Here is a 10,604-nt window from a genome sequence, read left to right on the forward strand (position 1 = left end):
GGCTGGGGGTGGTAAAGAGCTTGCTTAGCATGCATGGGTCCTGGGTTTGATACCCAGTTCTGCAAACAGCAACAAAAAATGGAATCAGTGAGTACGCAACTAGAAATAGCAATTTCATTAAATCATAAAGAACCTTTTAGAGCCATCTAACCCAACCTTTTCTAAAAGGCCTCTGGAACACTCAGACTGTGCTGACAGACCTCTAAGAAGGGGGAAGGGCCCCTCCACCCAGCAGCAGGGCTCCCTGGAGGCAGTCTTGTTAGAAAACTCCTCCTTACCCTGTAATCCTCAACCTCTGACTTTGTGAATTTCTCAATTCTCATACTCTCTCTCTCACATCACAGCCAGTCCAACACTTGATCAGCTGGAAATTCACAGGGCCTTGTATAAATGATAGAGTGAAAAACCCTGTCATGTCCCTCCACCAAAAGGGGTGAACACCAGTCTGCTTTGTTGGCAGACACCTATCTAGAAGAAGGGCAATTTATCAAACTTTAAAATGAAATATCCTCAAGCTGCCCCTGTCTATTTGTACATTTTTTTTTAAATTGGATAAAATGGTGCCAGAATTTCCTTCCTTTTTAAGTCTGAGTAATATTCTAGCATGTGGGTACGCCCCATTTGGTTTTATCCAATAATAGACTCTCATCTGTCCCTATTCTTTGGTTACTGTTGAATAATTCAGCAACGAACACAGGTGTATAAAATACCTCTCCAAGGGCCCACTTTTAATTCTTTTGGGTGTATACCCAGAAATGGAATTGGTATATGACATGGTACGTGTCCATTTCACTTCTTGAGGAACTGCCATGCTGTTTTCCTCAGCGACTGCATCATTTTACATTCCCACAGGGCTCCAATTTCCCCACATCCTTGCCACCATTTATTATTTCTGGGTTTTCTTTTTTTTGTTGGGGCGGTGTTTGCTTGTTGATTTTTGAGACAGGGTCTCATCATGAAGTCCAGGCCAGCCTCAAACTCAGAATCTTCCTGCCTCAGCCTCCTGAGTGCTGGGATTTCAGGCCAGTTTTTTTCTGTTTTTTGGTTTGGGGTTGGTTTGGTTTGGTTTTTTGATAGTAGCCATCCTAAATAACTTTCTTTTGATAATAACAGTGATTACCATTGGTTAATAACTTCACATGTGGCCAGATGGGAATCCATTACGACCTGGAGCCCTCAACACCAACCTCTGAGACTTAAACTTAAGGAGCCTGAGTCTACCAGGGCCAGCACCTTGCCAGCATCCCTTCACAGCTGGGATTACAGCCCTGGTCTGTCTCACCACACGATGTCCTCTGCCGTGCTATGATGAGGCAAGAAGGCCCACCCAGATTCTCACTAGATGCAGATGCCATGCTTATGGTCTTCCCAGCCTCCAGAACTGTGGGAAATAATTTTTTCTTTATAAATCAATCACCCACCCTCTTATATTTTGTTATTGTAACAGAAAATGAGCAGAGAAAATTTCACTTTCCAAAATGAAATGGGCCACTTTGGGCAAACCCAGTAATATCCTAGTCCCATGTTCATACAATGTGACCTCCATCGCCTGTTTTAGAATTACCTGTGGCAGACATTAACCATTGAGAGCCCAGTGTTTAAGGAACTGACTACCTACGAAGGATCAAGTATAAGACACATCACCAAAATGTCCTCCGTCTGTAAGATTTTATGATTCTAATGGATGCCACCCAAGGAAGGAAAGGGATGTCAAAAGTACAATAGTTGACCTTGAACACCAATAGGGGGAAGGTACTTGTCAGGTTGGAGTACACAGCAGAACCTTAGTTGAAGAGGTGTCATAATTACAATAACAATGGAACATTTGAGGCTTATCCACCAAAGTTCGTTAGAAAGTTTTTTTTTTCCCTACTACATTCTTGGAAGATTATCCATGCACAGTGGAAGTTAATGGTTTTCCTAATCTATTTAAAACTTCAAAAATAACTGAAAAGCCATACAATAAATGTTATGCAGGGACTGAGGATATAGATCAGCGGTGAACTGTTCTCAGGTTATGGAGCCCTGGGTTCATCCCCCAGCACTACAAAGAACAAATGATGAAGAGCAGGAAGTTATGGAGTTTGCCATGTTACAATTTCCTTTTTGTACACTGGGCATCTATTCAATTTCAAACACTTCAAGAAGTCGATGTGGTCCAGAAAGACAAAAGTCAACTGTTACAGAACCACATTTGACTACACTGGTGATCATGAACTCAATATGAAAAATCCCCTTAAAGCTAGGGATTGTATCTCCATTGCAGAACTTCTCTGTCACTCCCCAGATCATGCAGTCTCATGTTACTTTAGGATGCAGCAGGCTAGGGGGCTCCTCTCCGTGTGGAATCCCCAGGCCCTTTTGCGCCTTTGCAATTCAACTACAAGTGTCCAACTAGAGACTTCCTCGTTCCCTACAAAACCCAGGATCACCCTGTTCTCACCATCACCAAGAACCCTTTCTTATTCCTTGCAGAGTACTTTGTGCCTATGTCTAGGACAACACTGGTCACATTCTTGATGTCTCCAAGCCCTTACCACTTAGGGTGTCCTTGAATTCAGAGGCCACCCTGCTGGCCCTGGGGGCTCTGGGCTCTCCACAGTTCATGATATTTCTTAGGCAGATCAGAAGTTCAACTCCATAAGCACCTAAGGCCCCAGCACATGGCAGACTGTGTTAGGCAGGGTGGGTGATGACTGCTTTCCCCACAGGAGTCTGAACCCTCCTTACTCAATATCTGTCTGCTGATGGAAGGAAGAAGCAGGCTTTCTCCCCTCTAAGGTAGAAGAAGTGCACAGTCTGGTGTAAAAACAGCCCTCTCTTATTGGAGATTTACGATGCACCAGAAACAATGCTGGAGGTTACAGATTAAGTCTGTTGATCATTATCACAGACGGAGGGGTAGGTGTCATTATTTCTCATTTTATAAATGAAGAAATGAAGTTAAAGTAACGTGCCTAAAGTCTTAAGCGGTAGAGGCTACACAGAAACTCAGATCTAACTTCGAAGTCCATTTTCCTTATATATTATAATACCTCCCCTGAAATTTAAAATGAATAGTCCACTTACGCATTGGGCACAGAGGATGCTCAATATATTATTCCTGATCATGGGGTGGCTGCTTGGCTTTGGCCAAATACTGCTATCTGTATTTATGGTGATGATTTTAATAAACTTTAGATCATAAGAACAATCCCAGCACCAAGCTGCCACTTAACAATATATACTCCTTCTTTAAAACAAATAGAAAAACAGATATCTGCCCAAACCCCAGACCTCCATGCAAATGGCTAATTTCTTCAGTAACGCTGGCATGATCGAGATGTCGGCAAATGTTTGGACAAGCCCGCCATCATCAAGGCGGCAAGCACAGAGATAACCATTACGAGGTTAAGCCTTCTGTTCACATAATAAACGGCTGTAAATGTTTTGTTTGGTTTTTTGGCAATCCTGGAGTTTGAACTCAGGACCTTCTGTTTGCTAGGTAGGTGCTCTGCCATTTGAACCATGCCTCAGCCCTTTTTTGCCTTAGTTATTTTTCAGGAGAAGGTCTCATGTTTTTGCCAGATGCAGTCTCAGATTGGATCCTTCTATCTCTGCCTTCCAGGTAGCTGGGATGACAAGTTTGTATCACTCTGAGCTTATTGGTTGAGGTGGGGTCTTGCTAATGCTATGCCTAGACTGGCCTCTAATTGTGATCCTCCCTGTCTCCACTTCAGAGTACCTGAGATTATAGGCATGTACCACTCTATCCAGCCTGGGAAATGTTCTTTCTAGCTCTAAATTAAACTCTGGGGAAGTCCCTTTTAATCCTTCAGTTAATCATCCACCTATCTAAGGCAGTAAAAGAGTGGCTAAATCATAAATGCCTTGTTATTCAAAAAAAAAGAAAAGTCTAGCAAGAAGTTGCCTGTAATAGGGGAAAAATATGTTCCTCACTAAAAGGTTCTGGTGATTCCCTTCATTTTGCAATAAACCCCTACCTGGGAGGCCTCATCACAGCTGCTAAATCAAGTTCTGGTGACATTGAGTGATCCCAGCATTGCTTTGTGCCACCCAATCTGTCCATTCTCAAAAATGCCCCTTCTCTCTTGTATCCATTCCCTTCCTTCAGGATTTTCCATCAACACGTTCAGATCCCTATCCCACCTCCTGACACTGTGCCTGACTTCAGGAGGTACTCAAGAAAAGTTTGCTAAACTGAACACTAACCCTTTATGAAACTGTTCTCAAGCCAGGAGAATTCTAGCTACTTGGGAGGCTGAGATTCAGAGAAGCATGGTTTAAGGAAATGTTTGTGACATTTCCTTAAACCAGCACCAGCACCAGCTGGGCCTGGTGCTGCACACCTGTCATTCCAGCTCCACAGAAAGTGTAAAAGTAGGGAGGATTGAGGTCCAGCCTGGGCAAAAGAGACACTATCTCCAAATAACCAAGGCAAAAAGGGGTGGAAGTGAGGCTCAAGCAGCAGAGTACCTGCCTAGGAAGTGTGAAGCCCTGACTTCAAACCCCAGTACTGTCAAAAAAAAAAAAGAAAATTTTCTCACAGGCACTCTATTTTTCTCTCACTTTTCTTTTCTGCAGTACTGGGGTTTGAACTCAGGGCTTTGTGCTTGCTAGGAAGACGCTCTACCTCTTGAGACATGCCTCTAACCCCTGCATCATTTTATGTGAGAGACTTGTGCATATCAGATCTTGGGAAGCCTGAAACGCAACCCCCACAGAAAACTAGGCACAATTGTATATCCTTGGGAGCATCCTTCAGCCCACTCTGGCTCCAAAGTTCCCTGATTGCTCCCACCGGCCTGGTACAGTCACTCTGGCTTCATTTCATTGCTTCTTATGCTGCTATTTTAAAATCCTATGTGATACTGGTTCTTTTAAAAATAAAGATGATGGCTGGGGGTATAAGTCAGTGGTAGAACACTTGCCCTAGTATGTGTAAGGCCCTGGATTGGATCCCTAGCACTACAAATAAATAAATTAAAAAAAATAAAGCCAGACACCGCTGGTGGCTCATGTCTGTAATCCTAGCTACTCAGGAGGCAGAGATCAGGAGGGCTGAGGTTTGAAGCCAGCCCAGGCAAACAGTTTGTGAGCCCCTATCTCAAAAATACCTAACACAAAAAAGGCTGGTGGAGTGGCTCAAATGATATAGTGCCTACCTAACAAGCGTGAGTTCAAACCCCAGTACCGCCAAAAAGTAAATCAAGTAAATAAATAAAAATAAAAGTAATAGGGGGATGAATATGATCAAAGTACATTATAAATGTATCATAAAACCCATTACATATTATTCCAAAAACAAAGATATAAATGCCTGATTAAAAATAATTAAATAAATAAAGATGTACAAAAGAAAAAAATCAGCATTCATCTGTCACATAGAAATAATCACTATTAAGAATCCAGGATTAAAAATACGTTGATATGTACAGCTTATCGATGATGTGAGCCATACATGAATTTTTTATTTCAGAAATGGGATATTACTTACCAATTTTGTTTTGTTTTTATTTGTTTTGGTTTAGGTTTTGTGAGCAAATAGGTGTATATCTGGGCACAAGTAAAACATGTGTTTTGATAAAGATCAAAAAATGTTGACAGTCACTGTCTATCCCAAGAATTTAACAAGGGACTATAGCTTAAGCAGTTTTAAAAATAGTCCTAAACTACTGTAATCAGGATGAAGTCATCACCATATTTGTGAACATTAAAAGATTTCAAAGTATCTTCTTGGAGTTTTGCAATGGTTTCCATGATGGGAAATTTCAAAATGTACATTTTTCTGTTACTGGAAGATCAAGGGTGACAATGCTGGGCATTGCTGGAGAAGGATCTCCACTGATGACTAGAGTTTCATCCTCCCTCCTTCCTTTCACCCTTCCTGGCTCCCTCCTGGGAAAACTGACAATGGCCAGAGCAGGTGGTTGAGGGTACTCTGAGGAAAGGCAGCTCTGGGTAGTTGTAAAGGTGGGGCCTTAGGCAAATGACCAGCTCTGGGGCATGGGGAAGTATCACTTCCTTTGCACTTCTTCCCTCAAGCCTCCTCCCTCTGGCTAGAGTTCTCTTTCAGTGACACAGCTTTCCCGTGGAAAGCAGAAGTGGTTCTCCCTCTCCAGGGGCCTCTCAAGGACCAGCTTCTCCATTCCCCTTAGCCCCATTGGGGGGGGGTGGTGAACATTTACAGGAAGAGTGGGTCACCCACTCAGCAAGCAGCCATCATGGTGCCAGAAGGAGCCAGAGAGTAAAGGCAGATCCGTCTCTGCAGTCTCCTGTGGACAGATCCTGTCCTTGGACAGGGCTGCCAAGAGCAGCCCTATGAAATCAGTATAGCTCCCACCAGATGTTCTACCAATATAAAGAAAGGACAGCCAGTTTGCAAGGAGCTTCCAATCCGTGTGATTTGGTGTCAAGAAAGGGTGGCAAGAGAGATTTTAGGTGCTCACAGAGAGGTGAGAACGTGGGCCGCAAGGACAAGACATTTGACCTTGTCCGAAGCATGAAGTATAAAAACGGAAATGAGACAAGAAGACAAGAAGACTTCTTCCCCATGTTGTACAACTCAACAAAAGCAGAGCATCGATGGTTAGGAAACTGCCACTCACACTGGTTGTGTGATTTTATCCTCTTTTGTGTGGTTTTACGGGACATGACTTAGAGACCTCAGCGTTATGAACAGTGGGCACAGTTACAATAATGAGACTAACTTACATCACAAGAGCGTCCTTTCAGCTTAGGCCAAAGATGAGCGAGAGACGTGCAAGTCAAACTGGACTGCTACAAAATTTCTAATCCCATGATTTCTAATCCCATTTTCTGCACTCAGGATTCTCCCCTCAAATGGGAACTTACTCAAAATAAATTTTAGAAATGAAACTAGGAAACTAGGCAGCTGTAAGAAATGTTTCAGTGTTTCTGACTGGAAAAGAAAACCTTCCTCTTCTATGTCCTTGTCTTCATTATCAGTCTTGAAAGGTGGAAGGTAGTAAGTATCTATCATAGAAATATTGGCTTGGAATGGTGGCTGACACACAGCCAGCCAGAACATGTGTTCGACTCTGCTTCCTATTGGGTCTATCTCCTAACTTCAAATTTCCACCTCAAATGATGCTTTCTTTGTTATAATTACCACACAAGGAGTCTGGGAGGGTTCATGCTGGAGGCACTTCCAGCAGAGGTGTAGGGAGACTTTTTGCCAAATATTCCTTGGGCACTTCTGTATCAAACATGTACCTAAATGGTCACCAAAGCAGTCACTAGAGCCACTTGGACAGCAGCCATATAGATGTCACCTCAGCAGCTTGGGGGACCTCCTACCATAGCCCCAAGCAAGAAGTAGTGCAGAAAAACACAGAAATTCATTTCCACAACACAGCCCAAGTGCCCAGTTTAATGGACAACTGCTTTCTCCTAAGCAGTTAGCCACTTAGTTCAGAGAACTACCATGTCATTAAAAAAGAAACTACTCCATGGTTCTCTAAATCTAAAATAATACGTTTAAATAATAAACTTGTTTCTTTGTTTTTAAGTAATTGAGTGCCTTACTTCAGATGCAAAGGTGGACAAGTGGGAACAGCCAGAAAACATACCTACTTGTCCAATGGTGCCACCTAGGCCTGTGACCTTGGATAAACCTTGCTTTGTGTATCTGTCCCACCCTATCCGATAGGGACTATGAGAGGTTCAAATGAAGTCAGGGTACAGAAATCCTGGACAAGCAAAAGATATAACACCATCAATGTGAAGCCCGCCCAGGAAAGATCAATGTGTCATTGACCAATGCCCTATCAATAACTGTAGTGACCCTCCAAGTTAATACTAATCCATGCATCCTAGGGACCATCGGTACCAGTGAGCTGTAACAATGTCCTATGCTGTGAGCACTGTATTCTTAGTTATAAAATTAGCAGAGACTTGTATATGAGGATATGGTTTCATTTCGCTAAGTTACAACCCTACATACTCATGGAAACCAACTAGAATCACAGATGTTTTGGTGATTTCTTTCCATATAAAAATGCAATCAGAACTAAAAGACTTTGAAAATCATTGATTCACAACTGTGCTGGAACATTTTTTCTGCTGAAAGGAAGCCACTAGAAGTGATGGTGGGATATTAGTCTTCATAAACGTTTTCAACATCAATGACTAAGATAAAGGTAGGCCAAACACCTTCACGGGGACCTCTTACTACTGCACGTCAAGACCTCGTCCAGTGACACACACAGAAAACTGGTTCCTGAGCTGAGATTTCCACTTAAAGAACTACAACTGTCAACAAGTCCCTCCCATCTCCATTACAGAAATGGCAGTAGGCTGCCCTATTGAGCCAGCCCTGTTTCTTCATCTCTGGATGTCCTTAGCAAGTCTTCCTTCCTTCTTCCAAAAATCCCCACCAAGCACCTATTATGCTCCAGGCACCAGGCTTTTTTTTGCCATGCTGTTGACATGTCATATCACTTCCATTATAGTGGCAAACACAATCTATAATCATGTGGACAAATCATAATTATAACTCTGGTTGCTGCCATGGAGGAAATGTTGGTTCATGAAATGGCCCAAGTGGCTTATCCAAAATCTCAGCTCTAATAAATGGTAAAGAAACCAATGCTCAGGTTTCCTGGCTCCTGTTTTCCCCTCCCTCATATCTATTTCCATCTGCCCTTCGCTAGAGGGTCAGACCATTTACCGCCAAAGAGGCTCTTGTGATCCAATTAAATTCCTTCAAGCCTCCAAAATGCTCATCTCCAAATGAGAACCTAAGATCCCACCCTTCCCAGTAGGGCTTCCCCTTACTTAGGCAGGACTTACTCCTGCCCCTGCATGGTAGAGCCTGGTCCCCAGCAATACTATAGGTTAGAGGTGTTGCCTGCACAGAGACATCCCTAGGGCCAGCTGGGGGCAGAGAACAAAGCAAAAGTCAAATATCTTAAGAGGCTAGTTCTTAGAGCGTGTTGCCCCTCTGGATGTATTTATTAAGCAAATTTAATAACAGTAAGGTCAGATAGCTAACTGAGACATGTCTTAGGTTTAAATTCACCAAACCGCAACGACCCTCGTTTTTATGGACAGAGTTCATTGCACTAAATAGTAACACCACCATTAACAGAATGGTAGTGTAGACTAGGAGCTTTCTGTGTAGTAAATAAAACTAGTAAAACCTAGCCCCTGGGATAGGTTCACACTCAAAGATGAAAAAACCCCAACAGGGAATTTCAATAATCAGGCTGCTTCCAAAAAACTGAGAGACTGCAAGGCCTACATTCCAACTTGGGTGTCTGAGGTGGCAAAGAAGTTACGTAGATTAGGATAATTGTGTGTGTGTGTGTGTGTGTGTGAGAGAGAGAGAGAGAGAGAGAGACACAGAGAGAGAGAGAGACAGAGAGAGAGAGAGAGAGAGAGAGAGAGAGAGAGAGAGAGAGAGAGAGAAATGAATACACAAGCACAAGTCCACAGCGCAGTGGGAGTATTAGAAGGAGCATTACAAATGGAAAGCCACAGCCGGCCAAGACAACGTAGAAAGTGGGAACTGGCGCTTGCACCCTTCCCCCAACGCGAAGGAAAGGCAACCCTGAATTCTTAAAATAACTCTGGCTTCCTCTTGGCCAAGGCTTCACACTGCTCCGCTGGGCTGCAGGCAGAGAGGAGCCCGGCTCTGCGGGAGGGTGAGCAGCAGTCGCCTGCAGCCGCCCGACGTCACCATCCTTCCCCAGAGCCACCAAGGAGGGCAGCTGTCCGTCGGCCTGGGAAACTCGGGGCAGAAGCCCACTCCCCACCTCTAGGGGTCCAGGGCCCAGTGGGGAGACCAGATCTCTCAATCCAGAGTCCCTCGGGGACCTCCGCCGCGTGCCGGCTCCTCCTGGACAGAGGCTTCCCCGTGGCTCGCCCGGAGAGGCGGGAGCGGGGACAGCAGTCGGCCGCGGGCGGATGCCCGAGGGACAAGCGGTGCGCCCGCCCCCGCACCTCCCGCCACGCCCCTGCGCTGCTCCGCTGCGGACACCTGCGGAGCCGCCGCCCGTGCGTCCTTGCTCCGCAGCGCGGTCACCCCCAGGCTGAGGACACCTGGGTGCTTTCACCACTGGGGGCGGGCGCCGGGGTGGCCAGGAAACGGCGCGCGACCTCTGCTGTCGCGGCCGCGCCGAAGCCTCAGGTCCCGAGCCAACCCCGCTACCGGGGATCCAACCGGTGGCAGAGTCGGGGTCCCAGCCCCGTGTGCCCGGGTTCCCGCGCCCGCCTCCCGGCCTCAAGCTCAGAACTCACCCGCTCGCGGTGAAAGTTTCGGGGCGGCGGCGGAACTCCACGGTGACTTCAGTTCGAAGCTGGAGGCGCCACGGGACAGCCCAGCAGGGCCCTCCTGGGAAGGGGCTGCGGGCGGGGAACGCTGGACGCGTGACAAGGGGTTGCGGGCTCTAGGCCGGAGGTGGCGGCTGCCCCGCCTGCGGCGGACTGGAAGCTGCAGCGCGTCCGGCCCGGAGGCGCCACGGCCGGGGAGTGAGCGGCAGCGCGGCCCCGCACGGTGGGAGAGGAACTGGCTGTCGCTGGGCTAGACCGAGAGGTCCCAGCTACTTCCTGGTGCTCGGATTTGCATACTGCGCCCAGGG

The 10,604-nt window shown here is 45.8% G+C and overlaps 1 protein-coding gene across 2 annotated transcripts in view; it reads right to left on the bottom strand.

Annotated features, from left to right (window-relative positions):
* The window catches only part of Lyn (LYN proto-oncogene, Src family tyrosine kinase), a 114,788-nt gene extending 104,391 nt beyond the window's left edge, over positions 1 to 10,397 (bottom strand). For both annotated transcript variants that reach the window (XM_020179782.2, XM_020179780.2), the window contains exon 1: positions 10,264 to 10,397. The gene's annotated coding sequence lies outside the window, so the exon portion shown is untranslated. The remainder of the gene's footprint in view (positions 1 to 10,263) is intronic.
* Positions 10,398 to 10,604: the final 207 nt, after the last annotated feature.

The sequence above is a fragment of the Castor canadensis genome, chromosome 3 (genome assembly GCF_047511655.1).
Source record: "Castor canadensis chromosome 3, mCasCan1.hap1v2, whole genome shotgun sequence".
NCBI classification, from domain to species: Eukaryota; Metazoa; Chordata; class Mammalia; order Rodentia; family Castoridae; genus Castor; species Castor canadensis.